At 36.6% G+C, this 14,444-nt stretch overlaps 1 long non-coding RNA gene across 1 annotated transcript in view; it reads left to right on the forward strand.

Moving 5' to 3' along the window:
* The first annotated feature begins 232 nt into the window (after positions 1–232).
* LOC116183450 (uncharacterized) overlaps positions 233–14,444 on the forward strand; it is a 230,104-nt gene continuing 215,892 nt past the window's right edge. The window contains exon 1 of the long non-coding RNA XR_014953551.1: positions 233–12,423. This is a non-coding gene — a long non-coding RNA (uncharacterized LOC116183450). The remainder of the gene's footprint in view (positions 12,424–14,444) is intronic.

The raw sequence follows: 14,444 nt of genomic DNA on the forward strand, positions 1-14,444 counted from the left end.
GTATGAAAGACTACGCTTTTCTATTTTTGCTCAAAATATGCTGTGCTAAAAATGCCCCTGTAGGACCTAAATGGAAAGGAATCATAGAATTGTTTGGGCTGGAAATGATCTTTAAAGGTCATCTAGTTCAAACCACTTGCAATGAGCAGGAACACCTTCAACAACATCAGGCTGCTCAGAGCTCCATCCAGACTGACCTTGAATATTTCAAGGGATGGGACATCCACCACATCTCTGAGCAATCTGTTCCACCATAATAATAAGAAAAAAATTCTTATATATATAGTTTTATATCTACTTTAAATCTATCCCCTTTCAGTTTATAAACATTACCCCTTTTCCTATTGCATCAAGGTCTACTAAAAAGTTTGTCCCTATCTTTCTTATAAGTATTGAAGGGTTGCAAAAAGGCTCCCCAGAGCCTTTTCTTCTCCAGCCCCAGCTCCCTCAGCCTGATTCCATAGGAGAGGTGCTCCAGCCCTGTGACCATTTTCATGACCCTTCTCTGGAGTCTTTCTAGCAGGTCCACATTATTCTTGTGTGGGGATACCAGGAGTGGATACAGTTCTGCACCTGGGGTCTCATGAATGCAGAGAAGGGGAGAACTGCATGCCTCAATCTGCCGGCCACACTTCTTTTGATGCAGCCCAGGACAAATTTGGCTTTCTGGAGTGTGATTGCACATGATCAGGTCATGTCTAGCTTTTCCTCCACCAGCACTCCTAAGTCCTTCTCTGCAGGGCTGGTCTCAATCTGCTCATCTCCACAGTGCAACGAATGAAAAAAATCATGCTATATGTTGCAGTTATGGTCTTCATCCCTGTGATTTAGATTACTAAGGTCAAAATAGTAATTCTACAGAGTCTCCTGGAAAAACTAAAACAAAAATACAAATCAAATAATATTAGAAAGTATTTTAACCTACCCTTTCTCCTTTCCCATTATTGATTAAAAAAAGTGCAAGAAGACATAATTTTCTTGTGGCATCTTTCAATATAACAGGTATTTCTCACTCACCTCAAGCGAATATTATCCTCAGAAATGTTCATTTTGACTCCCAAATGATAAAAGTTATGGTTAAGAAAATACTATTTATTAATACATCCTTCCACTACTATACTTCTAGCACACATATACAGTGTGATTTAAGCATGGTGTCAAGACAACTAAGGTAGTTGGATTCCAAGTTGGAAAATCTGCATTAAAGGGTGGGAATTTGTTAGGTTGGGAATGAGAACCATCTAGATGCATTAGTGTGATGCATATGTAAAGCCTTTATTTGTGTTTTTTGTGTTCTGTTTCTGGGCTCTCTCTGGTGATACAGGCTCCAGCATTGATGTGATATAGAGTCTCCCTGAGAGTCTTAAATCCTTTCTCCATAACATACACTACTTGAAAAGATTGCTTGTAAACACTTTTTTTTTTCTGAAATGTATCAATTTCTTACAAGCTACCTTCATTGTGTAGTTTGATCTATCACTTCAGTTCTCTCCAAACACAATACAAGTGTAAGTGGAGACATGATTTTCTAAAGGAAGAGACATGAAATTAGTTTCCTTTTTTGAAAATCATATAAAGATAGGATCCAAATGCTTAACATCGGTCTAACCTCTTTTAGAGGCCTTTAGAGCTACTTATCGTCCCCATTTACTACATTGGAAGCCAGAGTATTTGTTTTAGTAATAAAAGGTATATTACTCTCCTATTACCCATAGAGAATACAATCCATGAACCTTTGGACTTTTCTATTTGGGTATAAAACATTACCTGGGTCACACGTTAGATTTTTGACCGTATTGTAAATATGATATCCAAGTTTTCTCTTAGTATATGCTGCATCTTTAGATTTTCAGATGATTACAATAGCTTCTAGGTTAAATCAATAAAATATGCTTTAATCTTCTTAAAATCATTGAATTCCAAACAATCCAGGGGACCATTTGGCAGAAGTAGAAATTTCAATACTATGGCATAAGATATCAACACAAGAAAATCAAAGTCTAACTGAAATACTTCTATATATAACCACTGCTTGAAGCAATATGCTAAATTTTTTTGGTAAATATCAACTAATTATGTAATGAAATCATTATATTTATGATTTTTTTTAATGTTAAAGTAGGAATGGTTTAAGCTAGGTGGAGCAGAGGATTCAAATTTAAAATGATGTCAATATACTGGAAGATGGATAGATTCAAAGTTGTCAAAATATTATTCAACAAAAAGCTTATGTTCAATACCTTATGAAATCAATTACACACATAGAAAATAAAGACTAGCCAATTAGGCAACACCACTGCAAAAATCAGTGGAGCTAAAGTGTACAGAAAACTGGACACAACATCAACAAGTTGTTGATAAAATGGCAAATCACCTTTGGAAATATAGGAAAAGTAATGCTCAAGAAAGACAACCAGGTAATTATTGCTCACTGTTCCCTGTGAAGGGAATAAGCATCTAGGGTATTATCCCCATTTCAAGAAGATGAAGTTCAATTGGACAGAATCCAAAAGAGGCATACATGGATGATTAGAGGCTGGAAAACATCACCTCTGAGGAAATGTTCTAAATAATTAGAATTGCTTATTCTAGAAGAGAGAGAATGGGGTTAAGAGAAAGGGAAGAAGTCTCCAAGAGGGGCATGTGGGAGCTGTGGTAAAATATGCAAAAGGTTGAAGTGATCTGTTGTTCTCAGAGTCTACAGTGATGTGAAAACTAATTTCCTTAATTCTTGAGGGAGTGAGATAGAAACCCCCATCTTTTTGTTGGTTATTAGGAATTTATTTTTATCAATTTTAATACTTTTAATTTTTAAAATTACTCATGTAAATATTTCTTCATTTTTTATAATTTTAATAATTTTTGTTGTCTTTTCTTTTATTTTCTTATTTTCTTTTGCCCAGTCTTTGGAAAGCAACAGCAAATAATTACTCCTTCAGTAAAGAGGAAAGAGAAAACCTTTTTTTTTTTTTGGTGAAGTTCTGTTTGCCCTTTCCCACTTTGAAACTGTGTTGAAAGTTTCAAAAACTTGAAAAGTATAGAGGTGACCTACATGAGGTATTGATGGCAATACTGAAACACAGAACCAGAGCAGGTGTGGCAGGGACATCTGGAGGTCAGGAGGTCCAACCTCTCTGCTCAAGAAGGGCCACCTGGAGACAGAAGCCCAGGACCATGTCTACATGGCTTTTGGATACCTCCAAGGACCAAAAGCTCCAAAAGCTCTTCAGGTACCCTATGCTACTTCTTCATAACCCCCACAGGATGAAAATATTTCCTGCTGTTCAGAGGGAATCTTCTGTGTTTAAATTTGTGCTCATTGTCCTCCTGTCAATTAGCACCACTGAAAAGAGCAGGGCTCAACCTCTTAACACCTGCCTTTCAGGGATTTACATGCTTTGGTAAAGTACTTTTAAGCCTTCTTCCTTCAAAGTTCAACAATCCCAGTTCTCTTAATCTGTCGTCATAGAAATGATAATCTAATTCCCAGCCATTTTCAATCCACATCTGTTTTCAATCCTCATGGAATAGAAAATAGAGTAGAATGGAGTAGATATAATATATATATATAAATATATTTATATATAGATATATATATAAATACATAAAAACTATAGTTAGCCACCTTCCTATTTGGAAGTTATTTGAGTAAATGCATTAGAATTTCCAATTAAACTTGCTGATGGAAATATGTCTATGATTCAGCTTGATTATTAGACTGATAAAACCCGTGACCTTCCTCATCTGCTTTGAATGGAAATCTTTCTTTTTTTCCATGAAAGTGGGCTTTTCTTCTAAGAATCCAGCAGCAAAGGTGGGAGATGGGGAGTTATGGACTCTAAAGCCAAAGTCAGGTCATTTTTGAATACAAGGACTTTCAGATTTTATTATTTCCTGCCAAGGCTTAAAGCAAAGAGAGATCTGTATCTGAACTGAGAGCTTCATAATTTGGGCTCTTAGATACAATTCATTTTTAGTTTTTTAGTTAGTTTAAATAATGTATTTGAAACATTTAGAAATATTTGCATAGTTTCTCTATAAAGAGAACAGGTAGTGAAGGGGGGAGGCAAAATCAGCACATGAATAGCCTGGGTACATCAAATATTATTACTTTTATGCTCATAAATTAGTCTATACAGAAATGTTCTGACTACTTGGGCTAGAACATTCTTCTGCATCACTGGGAATGTTAAATACTTCTAGTTTTAGAAAGCATTAATGTGCATATTTAATTTCATCCATTCAGCATTTGCTTAGAAAATGGACTACTCATTAGCAGGTATTCCTGTTTGGCTCATGGAGCATGCTGAAATCTTGCCTGTGCACTCAGATGTCTACCACATCAGAGAGAGGTCTCAGAGAGGTCAAAGCCAATGTTCCTCTAGCTCTAAGCACTCAGACATTCCTACCTTGCTTTGTTTGACTTATTGTCTCATCATGGAGAAATATCTTCCATTTTAAGTCTGACTAATCCTGCTACAACAAAGATCAAGAGCACCCTGTGGAAAAAGCCAAATGTTGTAAGAGGTTGATATTTCCAAAATATAGGAAAAGTGAAATTATAAAAATGTTTAGATCAGTACCAAATCAAATGATCTATCAATTATCAGCTCTTACTACATTGTAATGAAAAGTATGTTTTTAATTGTTGATCAGATGCATAAGTGGCCTTTCTGGTCCCCAGTCAGCCTCACCTGGGGCTTTCCCAGGCCCTCCTGGGAAATGGTCCAAAGGCTCCATTTCAGCTCAGCCCTGGTTTCCTTATACTCCAGCCTTGGCTTCCTGGATGGATTCACTGGGATGGATACCCCACTTATGATATCTTGCCAAAGTTTTATCACATGCACATTTTTTTGTGATAGATACTGGCATAGGATGTAAAACAGAAATATTAAATTTTAGCTTTTTACTTCATAAATTCTATGCCAGAATTTTTTCCCTGAAAAGATAATGCAAAAGAAAGACATACAAATTTTAAAAAAGGAAAAAATATATAGTTTTTCTGAGTGGTTATTAGACTTCTCTGTGTAGAAAATTACCTCCTCCCAGGATCGTCAATTATCTTTTCCCTGGTCTTTAGCCAGGCTAGCTTCATTTGTGAGCAAAATTTTCCTGGTGAGCCTCACAGAGCAACAGCCCTACTAGCAAACAATTTTTTTTGTGTGTACAATGAAATGTGCAGCTTATTCAAGAAGTCTTCCAGACATGCACAATTTCAGAGCACCCTTCACTTCTACATAATAATTGCAAATCACTTGGGCTGCTACCAATATTCAACTGCAAAATGCCAGTTTTACCATCAGCCATTGTCAGAAGTCACCCTCACTGTTCAACTGAAATAATGATAATTGCCAGAATCAACTAAAAACCTTTGAGATTAGGAATATAAATCCCACAACACAGCTGAAGAATATCCTTGACTGGTGTTTTTGCAAGTCAATTATTTGCAGGAAAGGCACCAACTAGGGAGTTAAGGGTACTGGAGAAGGCCTTTTACAATAGTTATGTCTATTTAAACTCTCTTCCATACATCCTCTTAAACATAATGATTTATTCAGGATAGCAAATAAATTATTTTCCAATGGCCTGAAGAGAATGTCGGTGGAGCAAGGCTATAAGGGCACCTGTTTATTCCTTTGTGAATAGTTTTGAACCATTAATAATATAGTCATGATAAAAAAAGCATAAAAACCCCATAGACATTTTTGCTGACTATGTGCTGCATGGTTCAGATAAGAAATAAATTGTGTTACTTAATTCATTCAAGCTGCTATTATCATGTATGTCTTGCATCATACAATCCTGATCCGCATATTCTCACTAAAAATACTCTTTTGGTGCCTCAGGTGAACAGGCTCCTGCTTCATAAGAAGCTCAATTTTTGAGTTATTTTGAACTGTATATATCTGAAGTGTAGTATCTGTAGTTTATTGATACAGAGCAAAAGAAATTTAGAACTTGATCGGAAAACAAAAAAGCAAAACCAAAGAAATATAAAATAATTTTAATGGACTACTAATTTTGAACATTCTCTTTGAGAAATAAGTAGCTGTAATAATGAGTCAGAGTTATTTAGCAACATGCTTTGATTCCTGTATTTGCCCTGAAAGAAAGTAATTCAGTCCATTTTACCCAATCTAATGACTTCTGCTGTGTGTGAAGACCAATCCAAAAATTAATGCCTGAATTTCGATTTGTTGCAGCTGCTTTTATATAGCTAAGATATAAAATAGATGTCTATGTCTATGCAAGTTTGTTTGTGTCTCCTGTGATCAATAGAGCAACATAAATATTTTTAGGGCACAATTCATTTGACCAAATGGAGACATCTCCTTTAGGATGAAATTAATTTTACCTTGGTAATTCTTAATCGTCTGTATTGATTATTAGAAGAAGGTAGTATGACTAATTTAGAGAGAGTTATCTACACTTGGTCAGGCAAGTCACACTTAGCATTATAGAGGGACAGAAAAACTTTATATAATCCTAGAAAAACTGAGATTTCAATACTTTTGTCTTTGCTGAATGGGTTAAAATTTTTCAGGGTTTCAGAAAATGTGCACACTTAAGGGAAAATAAACCAATTTTCCCGTTAATGACTTGGGTATTGCCCTTCTGGTTTTCCCCCTTTTTAATACTACACAGTAATATGAATTTTATATTAAAGATATTATGACCTTGCTCTATAAATAAAATAGTAAAACACTAGAAAACATGAGAAGTTAAACATTCTGGATATTAGTAATTTCTAATATTAAAGTAATTTTTCTTTTGGTGGCAACTTCATAGGTTGTGCTTCTAGAGTTGAGGTTAATATTAAATTCAGTTTCAATCTGAACAAGCTCAGTTTATTCAAAAGCACTGTGCTAGAATTACTCTGAGAAGTATATTGACATGAAAACCCAATAAATATTTTCTGTAATAACAAAATTTCCAGTCATATTTTCACATTGAAACCACAGCCCTACCAGCTTGACAAATAAAAATTCAAATATCCAGAAACAATATGCAGAGTTATAGATGCATAATCTTTAGAGGTAAGCTATTACCACACAGTGCCGCCTCAAATTTGGGCAATGATGAAGCATGACTTCCATTCAGTCACTGAGCAGAAAACCTGGAGTTTGCTTTTCAGAGGTACTTACCTCTGGAAACTACCCCACTGTGGAGAAAATCCCAGCTGATGTGGCCTCGCTCCTGCCCTCCCTGAGCAGTCCTAGCACTCTCCAGAGGACACCAGTCCTATCTGTATGTCACACGACCATCAGTATTGGTGCCCTTCAGAGCATTTTGGTTTTCTTGTGTCTCTGACACATACTCATTATTTTCTGGGGTCTGCTTATCTTTTTATTTCAGTTCAAAGGAACAAAAAGAATGAAAAGGTTATGTCAGAGCTCATCAGAGCAGTGCTTTTCCAGCATTATATTTTGTGTCTTGTGCTCTTACAAGGGTGAAGAGAACAAGGCTGGCTTAGAGGCTGTTAGAACAATATCACTGCCAGAGAAAAACAATGATGTGGTACCCATGTACCTGATTTGGAGTGAGTGTCATAGTGATCTTGTCATTGTGTCTTGGTTTCCTCTTGGAGTTATCTGTTTAAGAAGGAAACTGAAATCTGAACAGCACACAAACTGGGAATTTAAGAGAAAAGAGCTTTGAAGTGAAAGCAGGGGCAAGCCAAAGTGACTAAGTTGTTTGTTAGCACCAAGTGATGTTGCAGAGATGTTGGAAGCTCTTCTGGTCTGGGGTAGTTCCACTGCGCTTGGAGCCTTGCCTGGTTGCTCTCTCTAGCCACACCTCACCTGTCTCCCTGCAAGCCCACAAGAGGACAGAGATGAAGACAGCAGAGTGTGATGTAGTTGGAGTGGTCACACAGAATGATTCAGACAGCTACATGAATCAACAAGAGCAAGGAAAACAGAGCAACCACAAGAGAAAGTCTCAAAACAGAAGCCTTTTGGGGCTGTTCTAGTGGATGTATCACTACAGTCTGCTCAGCCTTTCTGGCAGCTCTAGAGGCTGTTGGAACTGGAACACAGGATAATCGAGAATATTTCCACTTGGGTGCTCCTTTTGCACAGTATTTCCTTTACCTTTCTCTATTCAGCACCACCTCGAGAAAAAACAGAGATGAGAAAATTAAGGAATGATATAGCTAAACCTCTCAGGACCAAAACACTAGAAATGGGGAAGTCAGAAAGCAAATTACAGAAAAATAGTTTTTACTACAGAAGAACTCCAATATTCATATCAGAGGAGTTGTGGATGCCCCATCCCTGAAAGTTTTAAATGGCAGGTCTGGTGTAGCTCTGAGATACCTGATCTAGTGAAAGGTGTCTCTGGCCACAGCAGGGGGCTTGGAACTAGATGGTCTTTAAGGTCCCTTCCAACTCAGGACATTGTATAATTCTATGATTAAAAAAATCAAGTGAATGTACAAAAAATATGACAACAAATATGCACCATAAAAACAAATAAAATAACATCCATATGGTAACTTTATTTCTGAAAATAGCCTAGTGTGGAGTAGTCCCATTTTTGAGTAATTTTCAGTTTAGTCATGCATAGGTGACTAGCTGTGGAACTAATTATATAAGTTTTAAAAATATTTATACTTTTCTGAAAATGAAATATGAGTGATGATGGCAGAGTGGACAAAAAGGCTGAGGTGATCTTTTGACTTTTCTGAGTCTGGAAAAAGCAGCCTCATCATTTTATCAGGGATACATTTAATAGGCTTGAAAAAAGGTCAGAGATAAGACATTTTAGACAAAGTATACACAAAGATGAGCCTGTTCTAGAACAGGCTCTTGACACAGCAATTGATATTTGCCCAGAAAAATGTGCTACCACTGACTCCATGTTGGACAGACAAGACTCTAGCAGTGCTAACGTTCTGCCAGGGAAACCAAAATATTGCAGAAAAAAGAAAATTAAATCAGAGAGAGAAAATAGTGAAAAATCATGCAGAGTTTGAAGTCAGAATCCTCACTAAATCATACAGAGATGCAAGACACCTAAGATTTTGAAAAGATGCAAGACCTGCAAAAGATTAGGCTGCTTTATAAAAGTTTGCAAGTGGAAGGCAGAGTTTGTACAGCATGGACAAGGTCAATGCCAGCAGCATTATTAGTTTGGATGTTTTTTTTCTTCAAAACAAGAGTGGATAAAACTGCAAAAAAAGTAAATATTTAGTAATTCTAAGTTGAACAAGGAGCACAGATTTTCACCCTGTGCACGGTGAGGCTGAGGGCAGCTGTGTTCTTTGCAGACTTTCTCCTATCCTATGTTTACAAAGATATGTGTTACACTGGGCAGTGATATTGGAAAGCAATCATTTTTCCTTCCCCCAAAGCAGTAGACCTCTGGATACACAAGCAGAGCCAAAATGTTATTAGAAACAGTGCTTTTGGCACTGAGCAAAAAGCCATGAGTCTTATGATTAAAACTTAGTACTTTAGGGAACTTACTCCCCAAAGGGAAGATGAAAACTAAATATATGGGTAAATAATGAACTGGAAAAGTTACAAGTTACACTTTCACTCTATGTGCATATGTGTGTATATATACTCATTTTCAAGTGGAAACAAGTTAAGCCTCTGGTCTCATCAGGGAATGAACTGACTGGGAATTCAGGGGATCAAAGCAATTGAAGATGAGTTAATTTATAAAAAATAAAAAACTCTCAGTAGGATCAGGAAGAAAACTGGAAGAACTTAAATGTCCTGGAGTTAATGAGTTTAAGAACTGACAGCATGTGTGTACTTAATAGCAGGAAAAAAAGCGATCCTGCCTTTCATGTTCTGTGTGTACACTCAATATAACAACATGAATTTGCACAGCTCACAGTTAAACTTCCCTTCGGGAGACATTGACTCTGCCTGTTCTATTACATCAGCTGTAGCTCTTCCTCAAACTTGATTTCACCTACTACATGAGCAGTTCAAAAGTAAATTTGCCATCAGGGAGGATTAAGCTCTTAGGGAGCTACTGATTCCTCTCCTTAGCTGGCACACGGGCAGGTTTTCCTCCACCAGATAAGTTTGAATCGGGCACAGGGATGGCAGGACCAAGAGCATCCTAGCTCCTAAGCAGCCATTTAAAACCTCTGCTTTTCCAAGAGGTGAGGTTTACAGTTTTTGAATTCAAGGTTTATGGAGCTTGATGTGTTTAGGCATTCTCTATAGCTTTCTCTTCAGCTCATGGCATAGGCTTGTTCACTTCTTCTTCACACAGAAATTTGGGTTGTATTAAGAACCTGAAATGTTTCACAGGAAGAGGAAATTAGTTTTGACGGTAAGTTGTGGCTGTGTAGATGATGTTTCAAAGAAAACATGACTAATGGCTTTGAGGTCTCTATGACTGAGGTGGTGCTGTTCTGGTGTAAAGCAACCAAGATTGTAAATCCTTGAGGGACAGGACTAATGTGGCTGAGAGCAAAATGAAAAAATGGTATAGAGGTGTAACAAGACAGTATCTGGGCATTAATATGGCAGACACAATCCAATAAATATAAGTTTTAAAAGTCATGCACATCAGAAAAATAATTCAATCTTTACATGTGGAATGAGAGACTCTCAGCTCATTGTTACCACTCAGGAATGAAATCTTCATATTATAACTTTCATATTATAGGGTTTCTTTTGGAAATATCATCTCTACTCTTCTTAATGATCAAAATTCAGCACTAGTAATTATTAAGAATAGAATAAAGATCAAAAAAAGAACATGTGATGATAATGAATACTGACTCTAAATAATGCTGTGTCCTTGTATAAATCTGGCTTGTGATTTTATACTCTAGAATCATACAGCAAGACTCTACACAGTTCATAGAATTGTAACAGAGATGTTAAAAAGCATTGAACAGCTGACTAATGAAAATGGAAGATAATTAATTTGATCTTCAGCCCAGAAAAAGTGGTAGTTAAGGGAGTTAAGAGAAATCTGGGATTTAGGTCAGCAAAGTTGCAAACAGCACAGAGTAGATCAGTTAGTCACTGTCTGCTCCAGGACAATGCTGGAGAGAGTTGGACATTAGTGGGAGACTCAAGGTGGTCTTCAAGTGAAGGCAGAGATGTAGTGGAAATTCCTATAAAAGGATACTAAACATTTATGTACATTGAAGGCACAGCTGGATAAATTCATTGCAGAGAAATTCCTCGGGATACTTCAATTCAAATAAATCACCCACGGTTTAGAAGGTCTTTGAGTTGAAAATTTCTGAACTCCAGCAGAATGCTTTGGGGGTATATCATATGCACTTACTTTTATAATTTTTTTCTTGGACATATGATTCTGATCCCTACTGAAAACAAGTTCTGGGCTGGCTGGACCTTTGGTTTGATACCAAATGGATGATCTGTGCTTTTAAATATCTGTAGATGGGTGCAAGTAAGACTGAGGCCATAACAACTTGATTTCATTACCATGCAATGAAAGAACACCAGGCCGAGGAAGGAAGGGGAGTGGAAAACACCCACTGAATTTTATTCTTCCTATATCCAGTGAAGAGCTAGTCAATAGAGTCTATGGAGCTTGAGCTGTGATTCATCTGGTCAAAAATCATTGGCTGTTTTTAGAGAAAATGTGTTCCAAGTTTGACGGATTGACTGGCTCTAAGCTGATGTAGGATGAGAGTGATATGTTCAGACAGAGGAACTTATATTGTAGATGACTCAGTCAGTCAATTGAACTTTGAGACCTCCTAGACTGGCAAATTGAAAAGAACTGCGTGCCTAACATAACTGAGATAACTTGGTAGCATGACTATGTAACAACGTTCAAAAAAATAGTGAATGCAATTTTGCTCAAGAGAACAAAAAGTATAATTGCACAGATGTCTGTCTTCTCTCCCAGACACCCAAAGCTCTGACAGTAAGAATAGAATCTAGTTAAACTTAACACTTCGAAAGCACAGAATTTTAGCTTATACTTGGTACTATGATATGAGGTAGCTTGAGTTTTAATAGTTAGAACACTTGGAGAGGATGGAAGGAGGGGTAATAATAAAAGAAATCAAGGCCACTTGAACAAAGAAGGGAACTTTGGCTTTGTTGTGCCTGTAACTTTAGGAAGATAATGTTAGTGTTGATGAAAAGCACTTACTGTGTTTGAAACAGGGGCCTGGTAATTGTTTCCCTTCCTGATGTTCAGGGATACAAAGACTAAGTGGCAGCTGTCTGAAAAATGTGTGAAATTCCACTGTTAAGGATTTTTCTCCCAGCAGACAGATGGATTTGACTACACAGTTTGGCAGAGCCTTACTTTATATATAGTCGATCAGACTGGATGGAGACGCTGAATGCAGCATTTTCTTTTCATCATCTGCAGCAAAACGGAGCAGCACCTTCAAGTCTGTGGAGCAACACATTCCCCAAGGCCCTTTTCCTTAGGAAACATGCAAATTTCACCTACATATGGGTAGGTAGATATAGTTAATATTACCTATTTTATGCAAATTCAAGTTTAAATCAAAGTAGAAAATTTTTCTAGGTAATAGCAGGCATCTTTTGGGAAAATAAAAGTGGACTGATGTTAGCTTTGATGATAGGAAACTTAGTCTAAAAAGAGGAGTGTCCAAACCAAAATAATGCATTTTTTTTAAACTGGATTTAAACTTCATGACTCAAAATGATTTGAGCATTGTGTAAAATGAGGAGTACTAGATTTGCACAGGTTTATTTGCAAAGGAAAATTAAAGCTGTGTTGCAAATTACTTTTTTTAAAAAGGATAATATTATTCAACACTGTTTTTCTTTAAAAATACATTGCAACAGAGATGAAAATATTTTTTCAATATTTTCTTTGTAGGTATTCTGTGTGTGTTCAGATTAAGAGCTTTTGATTAGAACAGTCTCCAAACTAGAGCTGAAAACCCAGGAGAGAGCTGTTCTATTTGCTTGCCTATGTGATAATGTGTCTAAATCTAGATGGCCTTATTATCATAAGGGACTGTATTAGGTCACCAGGTACCCTGTGTAATTAGTGAATCAAGTAAATGATTACAAAACAATTTGCATAATTTCCACAATAATAAAATTTAGCCCATTGTTTTAGCAATCGAATAGAGGTTGAAAACAAGATGATGCATGAAATTTTCTGTCTTCTCCATAATAAAGATCATTTAAACTGCTGTTGATCTCCCATAATTTTCTTCTAGTCTTTTTCTCCTAAAGACAACATTCTAAATTCCAGCTAAACTCTGTTCTTTGTTTTAGTTTCTTGTCCCTTAGAGTCACTGCTGGTTTTCTGAATCCAGAACTTTTCACTCTATAGCTTTTGCTAACCTTGCAGCAGCTTTCAACGCTGTATTTGCTCACAAATCTGTGATTTGGAGCTCTTATCTTGTTGGATATGTGACACCCCCATTTGTTTTGTGCTTTAATCTATATATGTGAGGATACTTAATGCAACAAGAGTACCATGTTGTCTCCAGGAGCATTGCATTGGTTGCACTCATAGTAAAGGTATGCAATATCTGTTGTATTTAGTTAAAAACTCCTTGATGTAACTTTCCATGAGAATATAGTCCTACTGGGTATTGATGCTGCTGTGAAGCACTCAAAATATTTTTAATATTATGCACAAGCATAACCTCCCACCACCACTGCCTCCATTGCCCTTACATAACTCTGTAAAGGGACCATTAAAAATCCATTAAGCTTGTTCTTTTGCAGAGCTTTCGGGGAATCTTGCTGCAAGTTTTGCTATTTCAACACTTACAGGCTTCTATTAAACATAACAATCTTTAAGCTGTAAGGGTTTACTGGAATGGCCCATTAAGTGAGAGTTTTCTAGGGGGGATTATGTCTGGGAGAAGGAGAGGAGATCAGAGTAGTAATTATACAAATGTATTTTACTTTCTGCATTTTGTTTTTAAAGGAAAAGTGATTTCTGTTATCTCAAGAAGCCCAAAAGCAAAACGTTAAAGAGTAAATGGATGGTGTCATGATTAAAGTATTTATAAGGGATTCAGGAAACAAGTTTCAAGTATTTGACTTCAGATATCAGAGAAAAAAATCACTTAAGAACTGGTCTGGAAGTGCTGAATATCTAAAAAGTTATGTCTATTAAAACTGGAGCTGTAGCTGTCAGGATCTCTTAGAATCAGGCATTTTTTACTTCTGTAGTACAGAGTTAATAATACTTTCTTTTTATCCTCCTGTCTATTTGGGTATTAATCTTTTTAGGGTAAGGTCACTCTCATTTATGACCTCTAATTTCTCATATGGTTCTAAAAAAGTATTAATAAGTTAAAATATGCCTCTCTTGAGGATCTTTTCACTTACTTAATTGGTATTCACATAGGAGGCTGTCCTAAAGAATCTCTGGATTCTCATTTCAAGAGTGTATGCAGCTATGCTTGCTCCCTCTGACCAGTTAGTCTTGCATTTTTACATGAGCTCTCTCACTGGCAATCACAGCCCTTGCACTGCGAAGGG

Source organism: Lonchura striata, chromosome 3 (assembly GCF_050655825.1).
Source record: "Lonchura striata isolate lonStrDom1 chromosome 3, ASM5065582v1, whole genome shotgun sequence".
NCBI lineage: Eukaryota > Metazoa > Chordata > Aves > Passeriformes > Estrildidae > Lonchura > Lonchura striata.